At 39.0% G+C, this 19,438-nt stretch overlaps 1 protein-coding gene across 15 annotated transcripts in view; it reads left to right on the forward strand.

Moving 5' to 3' along the window:
- SEMA6D (semaphorin 6D) overlaps positions 1-19,438 on the forward strand; it is a 597,430-nt gene that overhangs the window by 200,231 nt on the left and 377,761 nt on the right. For all 15 annotated transcript variants that reach the window (XM_047735954.1, XM_047735950.1, XM_047735963.1 and 12 more), the window contains exon 2: positions 19,177-19,257. The gene's annotated coding sequence lies outside the window, so the exon portion shown is untranslated. The remainder of the gene's footprint in view (positions 1-19,176; positions 19,258-19,438) is intronic.

Below are 19,438 nucleotides of genomic sequence, written 5' to 3' on the forward strand. Positions count from 1 at the left end.
GACCTCTTATGATTCTCCCAGTAGCCTTCTTCCTTCACAGCATTTATATTAGTTTGTCTCCTTTGCTTTCTCTTTACCATCTTAGGGATCTGTCTTCCCTACTAGACCGACTTTCCCCCTCCATTCTGTATTGTCTGAAATGTTAGCCTCCCTTTGTAGTTAATAATCAAGAGACGGGGGTGGGGATGTGAGTCAGAAGCAGAGTCTAGAACTAGCAAGGGTGCGTGAACAGTTCGAATTATCTATTAGCCCAGTTCTTATTCTCCTCACGCTCAAGAAGACTCATGGCTCTGCTTTGAGTTTTCCTTCCTGAATCTGGCACTTGCTTCCTCAAGTCTGACAAGTTAACCCCTTTTGCTCTACTGTCCCTTCTGAAAGTATTTCCTCTTCAGTTCAGAGATACCCAAGACTTCTACCAGATAGCAGCTCCTGTTTCTCCTTGTAAAAGTTTACCCCAAATAAGCTGTGCTCCAGGAACATACACACTGGATGCTGGCAGAGCCAGGACCACAGCCAGGCCTCTTGTCTAGCACTGCAGAACTCTTTCTTATGATAGAAAACATTCTAATGCCAAATTAGGCAGCCTAAAATTTATAACAGTGGCTTCACTCAACTCTAAATAAGTGGTGACAGTAAATGAATCTTCCAGCCTTCTTGCTGGACATTATGTGATCATTGTAAGGATCAATCCATCAGACAATGGCTCCTATTACTAGTGAAAAGACAATGTCAGGCATACCAAGGAGAGGGGACTCTAACTGGAGTGCTTTCGTTTCCAGTTGGCTGGAAATTAATACTGAATTGTATAAAAACTCATGCTGACTGGAATGACCTATCAACACTAAATTGAACTGCACATTTCACAAAGAGGCCCCAGATGAAATTTGGGGACAGAAACAACTATTGATTTTTTTTTTTTTTTTGCAAGAGGAGTGAAACTAGCTATTGTATGGTTTTTACACCCATGCTTTTTTTTTTTTTTTTTTTTTTTTTCTGGATATTTTTTGTGGGAGTAGTTACTGAAGTATGCAAGGGTCATTAGAATAAAGGATATATTTTTTAAAAATAAAGAAAGACTACTTTGATAGCTGGTACCTTTTCAGAAAAGATGGAATTTAGGGGCACCAGCTCTTCATATTCACATTTTCTCCCACTCTTGTTACCCCAATCACTCTCTCTGAATAGATATATTTACACATGACAGTGCATCTTAAAATCACTACTGTATGCTTTCTGGGCTCACACTTAATTTTCATGGTCCACCTCTTTTGCCTACTTCTCTATCCAATTTTAAAAGAATTTGTAAAACGACTGTCACTAAGTGTCTCATTTCCTATTCATTTAAGGTACTCTCCTCGCCAAGCATTCTTTCACAACTGGAATTACTCATCCAATTCATAGAACACCAAAAATGATTTGAGTGATAGTTTTCTCAATTCTTCTGGGGATGTTACATAACTGGTACGATTCTAATTGCACAAGGGAGAAGTTAATTTATTATAAACAAATGATACCCGAGTGATGCCCCCCCACACAAATTATTCACTTCCTAATCTTTAGAACTTGTGAATCTATTACTGTACATGGCAAAAAGGACTTTGTAGATGTGGTTAAGTTAAGGATCTTGAGATGGGAAGATTATTCTAGATGCTTTGGTGAGTAGGATGTAATCACCAGAGTAAGTCAAAGAAGGAGTCAAAGAAGGAGGCAGAAAGGTCAGAGTCAGAGATGGATATGAAGACGCTATGCTGCTGGCATTGAATATGGAGGAAGGGATCACAAACCAGGGCATGAAGGAGGCTTGTAGAAGTTGGAAAATACAAGAAAATAGATGCCCCCCTCCACCCCCATCTCCAGAAGGAGTACAGCTCTGCTGACACCTTGATTTTAGCCCAGTGAGACGCATTTCAGACCTCTGACTTCTGGAGCTGTAAGATAATAAATTTATTGTTGTTTTAAGGCACTGATTTTGTGGTAATTTGTTATAGCAACCATGAAAAACTAATATAGATGCTTTGGGGGCTTAATTCTCTCCAGGACCCCCAGTTTGCCACCAGGGTGAGTAAAGACTTCTAATGAAAATGAGGGATATCTCTGGTTGCCATTGACATTCAGAGGGCTGCTGAAGAGGTCTCTGGAGAGAAACTCATCTCCAGCAGGTCTGTGTTTTACTTCATGTGACACACTAAGAAGATTACATTTGTGAACTGATTCTAATCAAGAAATCTCTGGCCTCCCCAAATGGCTTCACCAGTCCCTAAGAATCATCAATAACAAAAATGTCCCCCTCCAGGAAATGGAAAAATATATATAAGCAGGGGAAATTTTTGGTATTCTATAAGTATTCAAAATTGATCCAGAACCTCTATTATCCTAATGTCATCATACTTTTAATCTTCAAACGTATGCCTCAGTGGCCAAATAAGTAAATAAATATTCTGCAATATCTACAGAGTGTTTCCTTGGGTTTAGTTAAGCATTCAGACCCATAGAATTACTATAGAAGATACCGGACAGCATATTCACTTATATGGACCTGGATGGGAAACCTAGCCTATTGACAGGACATCCCCAGGCATTTCTCTTCTGTGGGAGTCTTCACAGAATTCTGAGTTGTACAGTCCAGCTGCAAGAAGAAAGGGTCTATACTGGGCAGCTTCTTCAATGCTGCATCCTTCAAGAGCCAGTATCTCTTATAATAATAATATAGGCATAATTTCCAGGGTCCCAGTGAGAGACATGTCAGTGACTAATTCAGCACACACAGAGAAGTCCCAAGTGGTATCCTACCAGGTGTTTATAGTTCATGCATGTGCCTCCCAACTCAGATGAAATTTATGAATCATGGGCCACATTTCATATAAGCAACATTCATTAGCAACATGGCCAACATATTACTCTTAACAGATTAACCCAGCTTGAAAGTTAAATGAAGGTCAAGCTCTCGTCAAGAATGGAAAATGTTTTGTTTACTGTTTACCCATAAGATATATTGGAAATCGCTCATTTTCCATGTATAACACTGCAGTATCATCATCGTTATTATTCATATATGCTATTTTTTGGAGATGAACATTTATGTAAAGTTTTATGCTTCATATGCATTGACTTGTTAAGTCATCGTGTGAATCTCATGAAGAATGTATAATTAATGCTATCTTTTCATAAGAACAATGAGGTTCAGAGAGGCTGAGGAAATTTCTTGAAGATTTTTTAGCAAGTGAGTGGCAAGATGAGTCTTTGGACCCAGTTCCTGGTTCTTATGCCTGCTTTCTTAATCGGTTTTCTATACTTACATCCTCCTTGTTGCCAAATTCAAGTTGTGGCCATCGTCACAGACACCTGTGTCTGCATCCAAGAGGAGGTGTACCTTTCTTGGTCTCTCAGAGACAAACATGGCCAGTTGTGTTAGCTAAGGAGGGATTCACTGTAACAAATGTGCCCCTAAAACAAAGAATGAATTTGTACATGCTTAGTTTCTCAAACTGAAATGGAGTAACTTTAATGGTTAAAAAAAAAAAAAAAAAAGAAAAAAGAAAGGAGCTGGGGACACATGAACACTTCAGCGGTTCACAATGGTCTTTTCTCTGTTACATTCAGCACTTGGTACAACTATGCAACTAGAATGCAGGCAGATTGTGAAGAGGGCTGGATTTGTATCAAAAGAGAGTGGTGAATTAGTTGGGGAGAACAGCCTTTAACTTCATGTGTAAAGGAAGGCTTGAATGTGGAGGTAGTAAGGGTCAACGGTATTCACTAATCACTTCCCTCACAAAAGAGGCTGCCTTCAGTTCTTGCTGACATCAATAAGAATACTAAATCCTACCATAGCATTTCAGCTGATTCCTTTCACAGCGGGATCACCACTGTTTCACCTCATTTTTCAAATCCTGCCGTCTTCGCTAGCGGTTTGGTGGAGTTATAAATGATTGTCTGAATCAACAAGTGGTAAATCTCCCTTAGTTATAATTTGATTTAAATTAGCTTACCTTGGGAAGCAGATCTCCACACGTGCAAATTACCATAAACAGCAGCCTTCTTTGATGATTTACATAATTAAATGAGAGAATATTAAGACATTACTGTGAAGTGGCAGCCTATGATGCCTATTTTTTTAAGTGTAGAAAAAGGTAATCTTTCACTACTTCCCTGTTGCCATTTTTGACCAAAGCAAACCTCATTAAGATCACTGTGGTCTTACAGATATGTTTTTCAGAGATGTTATGCCCCCCAAATTTGTAGCTTTCCTTGACATTTTTTAAACTGAGAAATGATGAAATTCCCAAATACATAAAGGTAAAGCATTACAGTATACCTGATTTATAAAGTTACATACATAATATGTATTTGAAATGTGGGAAACTAAGAAAGACAAAGTGCTTCAATTAGTTGTACTTTGGAAAATATATGACATTGTTCTACTAAGCACTGTGAGGGGGAAGAGATTTCTTTCAAAGAGTACTCTTGGGATTTCAGAAACATTTCTGCTTTTGGGGAGTGAGAGTTTTAAAATGTCTTCAGAAAGTTGTGAAATTTAAGATGCAAATCTTCATTGGCTTTGTGAATGGAGAAGTCAAATGAAATAGTCAAATCCTGTGGCGCAAACCCTGGTTTTCAAAGCAGAAAGCTGCGATAAGAGGTTCACGGTGCCTCTTCTTATTTTTTAAATGTTCCATGGATTGTCAGAAAGATATTTTGTTGACTGTTACATGGTACAAAAGGAGCACATCCTTTTGAAAGAACAAGAAACCATTGAGTAGCATCGCCATGACGCAGTGATAGCTCCCAAGTCCATTGCCAGTAAGCTGATCCAGAGGTGATGGAACAGAGAGACAAAATGCTGATGCTCAGACCAATTTAAAACCTGCAACAAGAAGCAAGGGGGAAGGAAGCAGGCAGGGTAACACATCTAGGATAGAGCACAGACATGGGGAAAGACCACATTGCCTGAATCTGATATGTGTAATATTCATACACAGGGTCAGCTACTCAGTTTATAGGCCCCAGTACAAAAATGAAAATGTGGGGACTCTGTTGGAAAAACAGGAAAAAGTGCCAGTAATGATACTAAAACATCAAGGTTTTCCTTTCATCTGGGTGTCTTCTCTCCTTATACATGTACTCCATTGCCTCATTGGACTTCCCATGCAAAACGCAAGTTGAAAAATAAAATTATTAAGAATCCTGGGACAGGGATAGCAGAGCATTAAACCAAGTATGGGCCCTTCAGGGTCTAGTCCTACATCCTGTTTCTCTGACATATCAGCTTTTTTGTTGATGGTCTTAAACAACTAGTAGAGGTTGGTGAAAGACTGAGGCAGGAATGGGAGAAACGGCCAGCTCGAATTTGGACACACTTGTTTGGAGGGCCCTCATAGACTTCTGTGTGGGCGATCAATAGGCCTGCTTGGGCCTACTTGGGTACATGGGTCTTGCTCATTTGCGGGTCAGCTAGAGATACCATTCAGATATTTGTCTGCATGGAGAAGTTATTCAGAGCTATAAACAAAATGAAATCACAAAGACAGAGAGAGAATGGAGGGTGTAGAGGAGGGGAAAAACTTTGTTTTTCTGCCAAGATTTCAAGCCTCGTGAGGGCAGAGCATATATTTTAATTTGTTTTTGCAATTCGTGAGCGGAGTGTCTTATACATCATAGGTGTTAGATAAATGTTCAAAGAATGAATGAATATGTAACCAGCATACTATTCAGAAGTATTATTATTTTACACACAGACTTTTTCTTAACTCACTCTAACTTGGAAAGGGTTTGTTTTCCCATCAGAAATTATATATTGATATATTAAATGCATGCCTGTTAGAGGTGATTTTATTGTTTTATTCCTATATGTAATTAACCTGTTTCCCATGGCTTCTGTGATACCAATTAAAAATATTTAGTGTGGAATAACTCAGTCAGATGTAACTTCAGCATTTTCTTCCTCTTCACCACTTGTCACTGAAGATGTTGTAACATAACTATGATATCATATATCCCTTATCTCTAGGAGCTTCATAAGCCATTTCCAGTGGCTATTTGCTTCACTGTTTGCTGAGATTTTGTTCCTCTGGAAAAATTTCCATTGCTGTTTTTCATTTCCTTTGGAAAGAGAAAAAAGGCAAAAATAGAACAACATATCTTTCAAAATGCGCTTTATGAAAAAATATGCTTATAAAATCTAGTTTCTCAAATCGCTACACAAATTGAAAGCCCTTCCTTCAGCACTCACACCATCTCCCAACCCCCAACATGTTCCCTAGCAAAAATCCAGAACAGTGTCTACCTTATGAAAAATCTTCTAATCCCAGCCATGGCATTTGTGACTTGGCTAATTATGAAGTACAATTAAAAGATGATTAAGAATTGTTCCCTTCTTAGCCAGAACTTAGGAAGTGTTCTCTTTGTTCTCACCTATTTAATCACCTTTGCAGTCATTTTCAATCTAGCTTTACTCCTTTTGACATATCCCAAAATAGCCTTTTTAATTCTGGCCTGAGATGTTCTTCTTATCTGATCTGGCTGTGTCTCCTGCTTTATTGGCTGCTATCAAATAAGATACCCTTTCAAACCATCTAAAGTCATAGATGCCTCACTTTTCAGGCTATAAATTCCTGAACTTCTGCTTGTCTTTGGTGAGTCTTCAGAGTAGGACCAAGGGTCCCAGAGTCTGCGACTATGCCAATAAGATGAACAAGGGGTTTATTGTTGTTTTGCTTCTTAAATACCCCAAAAGCCTGATGAAAACCTTTCTCATCCCTGTTCCCCATGACTCTGAGCCTTCAGCAGAGAATTTTAAAAGAATGGAGACATATGTGGCTTGGCACAGAAGAGGGAAGACATTGTAATTTTAGAAACAGGGAAGGGTATGAAGACTCGAAAGTGAGAGCAAGGGAGTAGTATTGGGTGGTGCCATGGCCATTGCTGTGGGAGTCCTGAAGTCAGCTGATGGCTCTGAGTAGCTGTCATCAGTCTCACAGGAACCAACCTGATACTTTTGCCTCTGCAACTCAGAGAAGCTACCGTGAATATAGGGTCCTCCTCTAGAGAGTGTTTGGGGTCCTTGGCTCAGGAACGACACTGTCTGGATAAACTTGCCACCATCAAAACCTTGGTCAAGAACTTACTCTCTTTGTGCCTTAAAAATAGTCATTAGAATGCACCACTGAAAGATTGATATGACTATGCTTTAGTTAACAATTGTGAGTCACAAGTCTTGCCAGGCACTTTCACATAAATTCTTTACATGAGTATTCTGTAAATTTATATTCACTTGTAAAAATTTAAACTATTGTATTTTTTCTCAGTTAAAAACAAAAATTTTTTTTGCTATTTTTATTATTTTCTATTATTATCTGCAATTTAGTGAAGAAAAAAACAACAAAGACTAGAAGAGGTTAAGTGATTTGCTCAAGGTCACATAGCTGGTTATTCTAGGCCACAGACCCACAGTGAGCTTTCTAGTCCAGTGAGATTCCCATGACAACTCAGCTTACAACAATCTGCTTTTAATCTAGTGCCAAAGCAACATTCAACTTACTGATTCTCCTATCAGCCACCATCCTGTTGAATCTCTCCAAAAATTTCACTTAACTCAGGGCCTGGGAACTATATATCAGCCACCTGGGAACTATATATCTTTTCTTCCCAAATCATGGCCTCCTAGACTTCAACTCCTCTGGCTCCCTGGCTGATGCCCTAGATCTGCTTTCAGATTCCACCACATTGTAAGACCAAAAATAGAGGATTTGTGGTTTGAGGATCTGTGCTTCCATAATTATTACTCACCATCATCAGCAGGAAAGAACATGCTCCTTTGCCCAGGGCTGAGACCCAGTGTCTTATGCTGGGGAAAGCATGGTTGTGCTGGCCCAGGCTCCTTGGGGAGAGGCTGCCTAAAGCGTGGAACAAATTTGAAGGATAATTATGTTATCTCACTTATTAAAGTGGAATTACCTGAGGATAGACATCAAACTAAAGGACAGACTATCAGAAGAAAAGACATTTGGAAGAAGTTCCTTGAGAGATGAGGCCTTTAGTGAGGTCAGTCAATATAAAACATCAATTTGTTAGGCTCATCTGGGTCCAGACTGAGGTAAAAACAGGGAGGTATTTTTGAAATTGAGTCAGAAAAGTTCTTAAATAAGAAGAGTTGGAATTTAGGTCATAGACTGGGATGTGTTTGTTTTGAAGAATTTCATACCTATGATACCCTCCTTTCCATTCATAATATGTTTAATGGGGTTCCAGTGAGTCCTGAGAAAGGTTTTTCGACTCAGCAATGGACAATGGCATATTGGACAATGATGTTTTAATTAAAAGAACAAAAATTGCAGCCTCAAAAGATACTTCTCAGTGAACACCTTCTAGGTGCTACAAACTGTGCAGAATCCTTTCTATCCATTCTCTTATTTAATATTTCTTACAAACCTATGAGGCACACATTAGCCCCATTTTTATGAGAAGAAGCAGAGTTCTTTGAGAGGTTGTTATTGGCCGCTATTGTTGAGGAATCTCTGGAATTACAATCATGTCTGGATTATCAAGGAAGCTTTGAACCTACCTTTCTAATGATACACAATTTAACAAGCATTTGTCCGTTTCTATCTAGATGAACTTCTGTGGACTAGTTCTGGAGTGCACATACTGGCTTACTGGCTTTCGTGGTGTGAGAAGGTTGTTTTGAAGATCCGTAATTACATAACATTATTTGGAAGCTATGCTGTGGTGGGAAATAATCCAATATAAAATCAGGCAGACTTTTGTCAAAGAATTTGTAACAGAGGCAGAACAGCCTGGGGGCCAAGGATAGAGATTCAAGAGCTGGCTGTCTGGGTTTGAATCCCATTCTGTCCTTTATTAGTAGTGAGACAAATTATTTAACTTATTTGTGCCTTCATTTCTTCATGTGTAAAAGGGAGATAGTAATGGTAGCCTACCTCATAGGGTTGTTGAGAGGATTAAACGATTAGCTTATTTAAAGCACTTGGAATCATGCCTGATGCTTAGTAAACACTCTGCAAATATCAGCTATTGTTTTATTATTACTATTGACATAGGGAATTGTCTTGTGTCTTATTTCTGTATACAATATAATCATTTCATTCTTCTGCTCAAATCCTTTCCTAATCCCACATTCCTTTTATAAATTACAATAACTTTCATTTTTGATGATTTAACACGTGCCAGGCATTGTGACAAGCAATGGTCTCATTTAACCTACACAAAAATCGTAAAAGGTTGGCAGGGTTATGAACATCACTGTGCAGATGAGAACAATGGGATTCCAAGAGATTTTAAAATTTGCCAAGATAGTAAAGCTAACAGTGGCAAATTTTGAGGAGAGACCTAGTTTTGGATAATGTCAGTGTTATTCATCACTGTGTTATAATTTGTAACCTCCCTGCATCCCACCGCCTGCTCACCCAATAGCCTTCAGCACACTGTGGCACCCACCTTGCCAGCTTGTTCTCACCCAACATCTTCGCAGAAGTTTACACTCCACTCTAGGAATGCTAAATGCCTTGTAGGGTTCTAAGTTCTTCTACATCCTGCGATTCTGCTTGTAGCGTTCTCTCCTTCTCTAGTGCCCTGTCCACTGGTAAATTCGGAAAGTAATGACTCACTCTTCAAGAATCATGTGTCACCTCTCCTTTGGGGTCCTCTCTTACTTTTAATAGCATATATTAGGCTGTTTTGTCTCCATGCACTCATACCATCCATTATTCAATTTTACTTTTAATCTCTGCCTTCTCCAGAAGCCAGAAATGAGTGTTTTACAAAGTAAGCAAGTCATAAAATTATAAAATAATGGAATCAATGAATACAAATTTCAGATTATCTTCTAGAGCAGCATGGTCCAATAGAACTTTTTTATGATAATGAAATGTTCAATATCTGTCTAATTGAAATTATGAAATGTGGGTGATACCACTGCAGAACTGTAATGTTACTTAGCTATAAGTAATCTACATTTAAATAACTACCTGTGGCTAGTGGCTAATATACTGGACAGCATAGTCGTTGAGTTAGAGCTGAAGCAAGGTTCTGTTTAAAGTTCTTCTTGAGTATGCCTTATCTTTATTTCCTTCTCAGATATACCGTATCTTATACTTGGTCAAAGTCAGGATGTTACCTATGTTGGAGAACAGAGATTTAAGTACTATGATGAGACAGCAACACTATTCTATTAGCACATTACAGCCTCGCTGCTGATGGGCTTCTCAGGGGGGATATTTGTGTTCTTGGAGCCACTCAGGTAACTACAGCAATAATTTTTGTGATAGGGTTAACAATTTTCTCCACTGTCTTTGGGCTCATGGGGGATATTTGGGGCCAGAGTGAGATTTCTGTGTTGGGTGCTTTCAGGTTTCCTGCAAAGCTAGCACATGCGAAAAGACCTCAGCCTCTTTTTATCTGCTTCCATTGGGCCCCTCTGACATTATGCACGTATATCTGTTTTCCACTTGTCTTATTATAGTGTCATTATTTGTTTGTATTCTATTTTCTCCCCATCCTGAGTGACTTCATTGTGCACCAAACTTTTTCTTATGCATCTTTATTTCCCTAGGACTTACCATAGCACTTGATGTAAGGAAAGAGGGTCAATAAATGTTTGGCGAATGAATGAGTGAACACTGAATGGAGGAATAAGCCAACAACTCCTGGGATTCCAAGAGGCCTAATACATTCATCACAGAAGAAATATACCAGAGTGCTACCAGCCTGCAGCAGTGTCACCCCTTAGACAGAGAGAGACATGTAGGCACAGAAACTACTTGTACTGTTCACAGAACAATCACAAAAAGAAGCAGTTATGCATTCTAGGCCAGTCCAGGCAGTTCGACTGGGTGGACTTTCCGTCAAGTTGGCAATACCATCTTGCAGTCCACAGGAGGGAGTTTGAATTTAATGAACAGGAAGCAACAAGGTGTTTTAACAAAAGCTGTTTTTCACAATCCATGTGTTGGCTAGAGAGCTTGCCCAGCTTCCCTGGGGTCTGAAATGAACTTGACTGGTAGACATGCAACTCTCTTCCTTGCACAATCTTTGTCTGAAAAAGGCCTGTGGAAAAAAATGTGAACGTGATGAGAGAACCCCGTAAGTACATACTGTGCACACACAGATACACCCATCCTAGGAGGTGGCAGTAGCAAATTAAATGCTGAATGGACTTCATCTCAGTTCAATCCAATTCAATAAAAATTTAGTGAGTATGTATTTGATGGGGAGATACATGAATAATTAAGACACTATTTCTTCCTTTAAAGAATTCACAACCTAGTACAGCAGAAAGGCTGGTAAACTAATAACTTGTAACAGTATATGATGAATGCAATAATAGATGTGAGCTGGGTCCAGTGGTAGCACAATGGAGGGAATGGTTAGCTTTACCTGAGTTTGTCTTGAATCATGTGTAGAAATTCTTTGGCTACATGGGTTGGGCTGAGGGAGAGACTAGAAGGGAAGGAAAGGACTCTCTAGTTCGAAGCAAGAGCATAAGGGTGTGAAAGAGCTTCAGGGAAAGGTGGCATGTTCTACTAGTGGGGACTATCCAGTGTTCATTTCATCAGAAGTTTGCTCTGCCCTTTAGTTTAAGAGAGGATTCCTGCTATTATATGTAGGACAGATTGACAAGAGGAAAACCCCTAAATAGGAAGGGCAGCTAGGAAGCTATTATGCCAATTTTAAGGTGAGAGGTTTAGGATCCCTGTTAGAATTATGGCTGTAAAAATAAAGAGCAAGACTTTCCAAGGTAATTCTAGAGAAGTGATTCTCAACCTATCTTTCTTTCTTTCTTTTTGGTTATATTTCATTATTGCCATGATTCTTTTTATTCTCAAATCATTCCATTTTTTAAAATTTTGTTATGTTAGTCTCAACTCCCTTTCTGTATGATAACTTTGAGAAATAAAATATACACAACTCTGCATTAGTCCTAGTACTAGGTGATTCTAGTATATAAACCATCTTCTAACCACCCCCAACAAGGATAATCCCTATTCCAGAAGAAAAAAAGAACTTTGTGAGCACTCAGAAGTAGAGGGATTGTGATTGAAGATGTAAAAAATGTTATCATTTACTGAGAACCTACAATGACCTATGTTCTGATCCTGATAATCGCCTTATAGGGTAAGTATTCATCCTCATTTTACTGAGAAGGGACCTATAATTCAGCTAGATGATGAAACTTGCTCTAGCTCCCATTACTACCAGAGGCTACACCTGAATTTGAGCCAAGGACCAGCTTATTACAAAACCTAAGCTCTTTGCAGCATATAACACTACTTCTCTCTTGGGAGCTTTAATCCTGTGACCTGAGAAAGCCCTAACATTATAACAGAGGGGTGTCCTTTATAGTAAAGAACAAATTGGCAAAGGGATAGGTTTCAGGACAAAGATGCCAGGCCAGTACCCTGATCTGTTGCCTTCTAGAGATAGCTTTTTTTCCCCTCTGATATCACTACTACAGTATGCCAAAGAATGATGGAGAATCATTCTAATTTGCTAGAAGCATATGATAGGGAAATGAGGGAGTCATTCATTCAACATGTATTTATTAAGCTAATATATCTTAGGTATTTTGCTTGTATAGAGGATAAAAAGGTATATTTATAGGCCTTGTTCTTGCCCTCCAGAAATTCATAGTTTTGTGCAGGCTAAAACATGTAAGGTACAATTCCAGTAGTGAGTACTAAGCGGTCAAGTAAAGATGTGTGCAGTGTTATGAGACTAAAGCAGAGGGAATAATCAGCTCTTTCCTAGAATTTGAATAAGTCTTCAGCCAGCTGCTGATGTGGCAGCTGTTTCTTAAGAGAATGAGTAGGAAATTTGCCCAGTGGAGAAGTGAGAAAGGAAGAGGGGACAAGCAGAGCTAAGGCACAGTATACTACAAGTGTTTTAGAAGATGTAAGAAGCTCCCGGTGGAGAGAAGTGATTATGAAGGATTTTGTATTCTCTTCTAGAGCAGGAATCTCATCCTGGAGTAAGGTGTTGTTGGTAGGGAGGAGGTGTGAAGGAGTTGAGAGAAATGGCAAGAAATTGGTGTCTCAGAAAAACATTTTGAGAATCAATGGGGAATGATTGGACTGGAGGAGGATGGTGCCCGGAGAGCAGGATCAGACCCTAGAGCCCCACGTCAAGGCAGAGCCTCAGTCCATCGTAACTACGCACCCCCAGCCTTCACAGTCTTCTTCAGAGGGTTAAGAAATTTTAGAGGTCAGGTGTGAAGAAGGAGTTTTGCCCAGCCCTTGCTAGCACAGAGAGTCCAAGGTCTAGGGCTGCTTACCTGCTTATACAGTGATCAGTGCCTCAGGGCCTTTCCCATAGCAACGAATTAGTCCTTGACACCTAGACATTCTTACCACTTTTGTTTTTGCTTCTCCTGTTGCCTAAGGGCTCTTCTTCTGACTTGCATAATTCCCTCATCTACCCAGAATGCCTCATATAAACTCTGCGGCTGCTAATATTTCATTGTCATTTTCAGCTCTATTACATCTTTCTCTCAATCATTCTTTAGAGCAGGGATGTCATCTAGAGGGGTTCTGTAGCATGCATAAATGAATTATGAATCCTCATGATTTCAAGTGGGTTACCAAACCCCTTTCAGCAGAACCAGGCATCTGGTAACTCCAAAGTGTGAAAAGGACATTATGCATATGTATGCAGAGACACATGCCCTGCAGCGCTTCCCAAGAACACACCACGTTTTCATTCACACAGGCGCCATATGCAAGAGGACCCTGCTCTTGGAAAGGAAGAGAGCTTTAACATATCCTTTCTTCACTATCTTCTCTTCACAGTTCTTCAGTTTCCTTTTTCTGAACCTACGAAAGAAGTATGGTAAAGATTTTTTTGAACATGTACATTAAGTGTTATATACAGCTCTGCACATACGTAGGCAGGTAACCATCTCTGGTTACAGGAGAAAGTGAGAAAAGCAACAAAGCTCGGTCTGCATAAACACAACAAGGTAAACAAAGTCAAGTACCTGCATTAGTTGACGTATATCATTTTGCCCAAAGTACCCGATTATGGAGAGTGGTACTAACAAATTTTGACAGAAGTGTCCAATAACTTGAACTTTCCTATATTTCAGAGTGTAATACAGGGGTCTCACAATGTCATAAAAGGCAGAACGTGGCAGGCTAAGGAGTCCAGATGCTCAGGCAATGAGGACAGCTCTGGAAATCATATTACTTTATTTAAAGACTCGAGGCCAGATTTTGGTTGAGAACGTGGGCTTTAAGTCTGGTTTTGAATCCTGCTCTGGTACTAACTTGCTGTATGATTTAGGCGAGTCATTTTACCCACTTTAATCCTTGGGTTTATTTCATTTTACGAGGGTGATAATGCCTACTTCATGCAATAGTTATGCAGATTAAGTATGCAAACTTACAAACTGACCTTTGCAATGGTGTATGGCCCATAGCAAGACCTCAATAACTTCAACTTTGATTGATAGTTTTTACTTTGTTACATGTCTCTTGAACACTTCATTGAGCTTCAGTTTTCTTAGTTAAAAAATAGTTCAAAAATGTAAATAAATAAAAATTGGATGAATGATAACTTTAGTTTTTGTGGATATTAACAGTGTATGTAAAGATACTTGGTAAAGTGAAAAATTCCAAATAGCCAGAAGGTGTGGTTACTGTCCTTATTTTAATGGTACTTGGGCTGTCATTACAGAAAATTTAGGAAAGGTCCGTTTGAAATAGATACAGAATATTACTGTTCCTCAGAGGAACAGGTGCATTCGCCCATCACGTCCCATTCCTGTCTACCTTTTGGTGTGCAAAGCTGCCAAATACCTGCTGTGTGTATAAGTTGGATAAACTTTGAAATAAGGATCAGGACATCCTCTGTTCCCTCTGAGAGTAGTGTATACAAGGGGGAGACTTGCAGATTTTACATTTTACAACTGTTCCACTATTGTCATTCCTGGAGCTTAAAGTTAGAACGTGATTACCAATGCCCATCTGACTGCTAAGCAGCCAGAAGCTCAGATACTTGCAAATTCCACCGGTCTTCATCACTTCCTTTTCCACAAAGGTGGCACTTTCATGCCTTTCTTCATCCTCTGGGGAACTGGTCTCAGAAGCAGGTCCTTGACCACGTTTTTGGGGACCTGGGGTTTATTGCCGTGGCTGCCCAAATCCCCTTTCTCAGTGAATTTCTGTCCTTTGACTTCCCATGTCTGTTACTCCCATGTGGAAGTAGAGGGAACTGGTGGATAAGAACTGCCTCCGGCACCGTCTGGTATCCTCAGGCAGAGCTGTGTTGGAACCCCACTTCTCCCAGCTATCACTTGTAGTTGTTTGGCCTGGCTTACGTTATTTATTCACTCTGATACTTGCTTACTCTACCTGTAAATGATAATATATATATTATATTATAATATAATATAATATGTATAATTATAATTATAATTATAATTACTTATTAATTATTTAATAACATAAAATAAAATGTTATCTACTTATATATAAATATATATGACAAATATATATACTGAGCAAGATTTTTCTGAGAATCAGTTGAAATAATGTACTTAAAATATCTTCCAAAGAACACTAGTGCAGAGCAAATGCTTTTTTGCTCTCCTGTTCTTTCCCTTTGATTTGTAATAATTCATTAACAGTTATTCTGCAACTTTGGCTTTCTAGACTACTCTTTCCCATGCATAAAATGAAGTTAAACTCAATGACTTATAATTCCTGTACAGTAGTGAAGTTCTAGAATTCCTACAGTTCAGGTGCTGTGTGAGAGGAATAAATGAGGTTGCTCTGCACATTCTTAGGTAGGTGGGATAAAGTCATAGTGATTGAACAGGGAGAATTTGATCTAGGTGTTATTGAATAAGTACGGTTATGATAAGCAAATGGGTATTGACAGAAGGAAGAAAGACATACAGAGTCTAATGCTTTATTAGGTTCAACAAAAGCTGTTTGGATAAACTGATCCACACCAAGGTAATAGAGATTCTCCTGAGCTGTGTTTGTAAATTTGAAAAAGGGCAACTTACAGGAAGCATGAGTTTTTTTCTTGGGAAGGCAGTATTTCTCCCTGGCCCTTAGTCCACCCTGGCAGGAGTGCCACAGGCCTTCCAGGAGGCACAGTTCCTTGCTGGGCAGTAATCTTCATGAGAGCAAGGACTTGGTCTGTTGTTGTCAGGCATACTTGCTGATAATTGAATTTTGGATGAGTAAATGAGTATCAGTGATGTACCTAAAATATTAATGCTTGAATGTGGAGTAGGATCCAGAAGAAGAGAACCTAGTGATCATTGTATAATAGCAAGTCTCCTGGAACACTTCCTGAAGATACCCCAGAGCACTTTTGCAAATGCTGATTATTTTTTTTTAAGCTTGTAGACAGCTTTTTCTTGTCTTTCGTACAGCTGTGAGTGTGGGAGCACAAGTCTCTAGGGACCTGAGCATATGTTCTCTCCCTGTGAAAACCTGGGAGAGAACCCCAAAGGACACATTGTACCCCTCTCCCAGCCAAGAAAGGAAAATCCTGCTTGAAATGCTCCCTTGGTCAATGAGTAAAACTGTGAGCTGGGAATTCAGCTTTATAAACTTTTTGTGTATTAAAATAAAAGTAAATTGATGTATGAGGCTAAAATTCTGCATTCAATTCTTGATCTTTTACCATAAAGTGTTTTATGAAAACCTCTCTAGGCTTTATTTTTCTCCCCCATAAATAAGGAGATTAAGCCAATGGACATGGCAATATACCTTCCATGTCAGTCCTCCCAGTTGTTGCCATTTTATCGGCATCTCCTAGAACTGAGGAGCCAGAATAATACTTAGATTTTTCTGGTTCAGCTTTCTCATTTCACAGATGAGAAAACTGAGGTGTAGAGAGGTGAAGTCTACTGCTGACGGCCACAAAAAGTGTTAGAAGCAGAGCTAGGATTAGAATCAACATCCTTAGGCAACCAATCCAAAGGTTCTTAACCTTGAGTCAGTGTCCAACTTTAAAAATACCATGACAGCTGTATGGAGTGGGGGGATGGGATGAGGGCAAATGCCTCATAGGGGAACACATAACATTTGCAAATTATTTAAGCAGGCAAGTTGTGGTAGTGATTCCAGGATTCCAGGCGAAAAGCCTTCATGCTGTGCTGTATTACTCAAAGTAGATGTTGTAATTAGCTGTTAAAAAGCAACATAGTTACATGTGAGAGAAAGTGTGGCTTTGGCTTTTTTATTTTATTTTATTTTTTGTTTAATAACTTCATTTGTGGAGAAAGCATCTCAACACAACTGGAACAAGTTTGGGTTTATAGCTCTCTCCAAATAAGTCTTACCTGTTTTGTTGTTGGCAGTGTCTGATTTTTAAAAAGCCAATTCCCTTTTTAAATATCACAGCTGTTGTTCCTCTTACATATACTTCTGCTAAATTCAATGTTTGGCTTATCTCAACCATAGCCAGAAAACACAAGGAGGAGCTGGTTAAAGAGAAAAGTTTTTCTCATTAACTGGGTCTGAAATTGGTCTCAAACTGAATCTTTGGGTTAGGTGTATTAGGGTGATCTGTCTTCCTTGAAAATATATAGTTCTGGACCCTATGCTAGATCTCTTGATTCAGAATCTTTAGGAACTAGGGCCAAATCTTTATTTTTACAAACCTCTGAGTACTTCTTATGCATACTCACATTCAAGAATTGCCTTCCTCAATACTTGCCCAAACATTTTCATCTTTAATAATATGATTCTAGTGCTCATTCTACCCTAAATGACTCTTTGGCATTTAAAATGTTAAGGTAGTACAGAATTCAGAAAGCATATTTGAAAAACGTAAGTGTATTTTGCTAAAGTTGGTAATCTTGCATTTTTCCAACAAAATACTTTTTCCCCCTCAATTGAAATACATGGGGCTGTGCTATGGATAATGCCATGCATGATAGGTGCTGTGCAGGGTATAGAGAGTTCTCTGTGGCCCTGATCTGAAGGGAGCTTCCTTAGTTTATACACTCATTTTTATCTTCACAATTGCATATATTCTTGCCATCGAAGAATTACTTCCATAGTTCTGCTTTTTTTTAATATAAAAATATCAGGTGTATAATTCCAAAAATTACTTTAGCAAATGGTAAATATAAAATTTATGTCTCCTCTTAGCATTAAACAAACTAACACGCACACTCATACCCTGGTAGAATAAAAACCCATAGAAGTATTACTATGTTTGACGTTTTCTAGCTTTAAAATATCTTGGTTCTGAAAGTGAAAGAAACAAATGTGTGGTAAACAAGTGAATGGATATCTCTTACTCTGAATGAAGCTACAGAGTTACCCAGACGCATTTGAAAACATGTATCCCTTACCCTCCCACCAGCGAAAGACCTGGAACCCCCGAATGTGTCTGAAAGACCCTAGTCAGTGGAGGGTCACAGGCTTTGGGTTAAACCCAATAGACAATCCATTCTGACCTAAGGCTTCTCTGGTTTTTCAAGCAGCTTCAGGGGGTCCCTAGAGATGTTCATGTATCTACTTTTCACCCTCCTGTATTCAGGTTTTGAATTCTCGAGTTTCCCACTGGGCTCATATCCTTTCTGTTTCTATATAGCCACTTCTGGTTTCAAATCCCTCTAGTTAAGTAGTGTAGTCAGATCTGTCCATTCTTACCTGCAAAGCTTCTATTCCAAGAGTGATAGGGAGAACTTGGAAGCCTCCCTAGAGTAGGAGTATAGGACATCCTTGGGGTCCTATATTCACTCTGATGCGGCACCCAGTCAAAACCCAGATGCTCTGGACTATCCAATGCTTGGCCCATAGAATGTCCACAAACTTTTCAGTCATGTAAACATATACTTCATTAAGACTGGATTTGTTCCTTTCCTTTCCATGGAAACTGTGTCCCTATTGTAGGTTGTTAAAACTACCCATGCAGTGTGCACCGTAATTCTTTTTGCTTGCATTTGTGAATGGCGTGTTCTCAATAGGAACATCCAGGTGGAGATCAATAATCAGTCTCCTAGTTAGGGAAGAAAAAAAAAAAAAGAAAGAAAATCCATTGGTGCACTGCATTCAGCTGTGTTTAAGAGGTCTTATCATTAAAACAGCAGCAGGCATTCATAAACCAAGCTTGCCGGCAGTGCTGGACATGCAAGATTAAAATAATCGTCCATCAGCCTCTGTCTCATAAACGTTTTCTTGTGACTTTTGGCAGGATCACCAATCTGAGCATATGCCACTTGACATGGGAACACTGAGGCCAGCAATTTAAGGGTTTTCACATTTATCTGCAGAGGTAAGATTTAAAGATATAACAATGAAGGACATTAAATAATACTGGGTTCTGGCTTTTTGCATTATATATGAAAGTGAAGTTGTTTACATGTAATATTTTTTTGACCCATATGAGTTTCTATTCTATTACCTTGTATAAAACCAAAAGAAACACAAGAAAAATCTATAGTCCATAAATGTTG

The sequence above is a fragment of the Lutra lutra genome, chromosome 7 (genome assembly GCF_902655055.1).
Source record: "Lutra lutra chromosome 7, mLutLut1.2, whole genome shotgun sequence".
In the NCBI taxonomy this organism is placed as follows: Eukaryota; Metazoa; Chordata; class Mammalia; order Carnivora; family Mustelidae; genus Lutra; species Lutra lutra.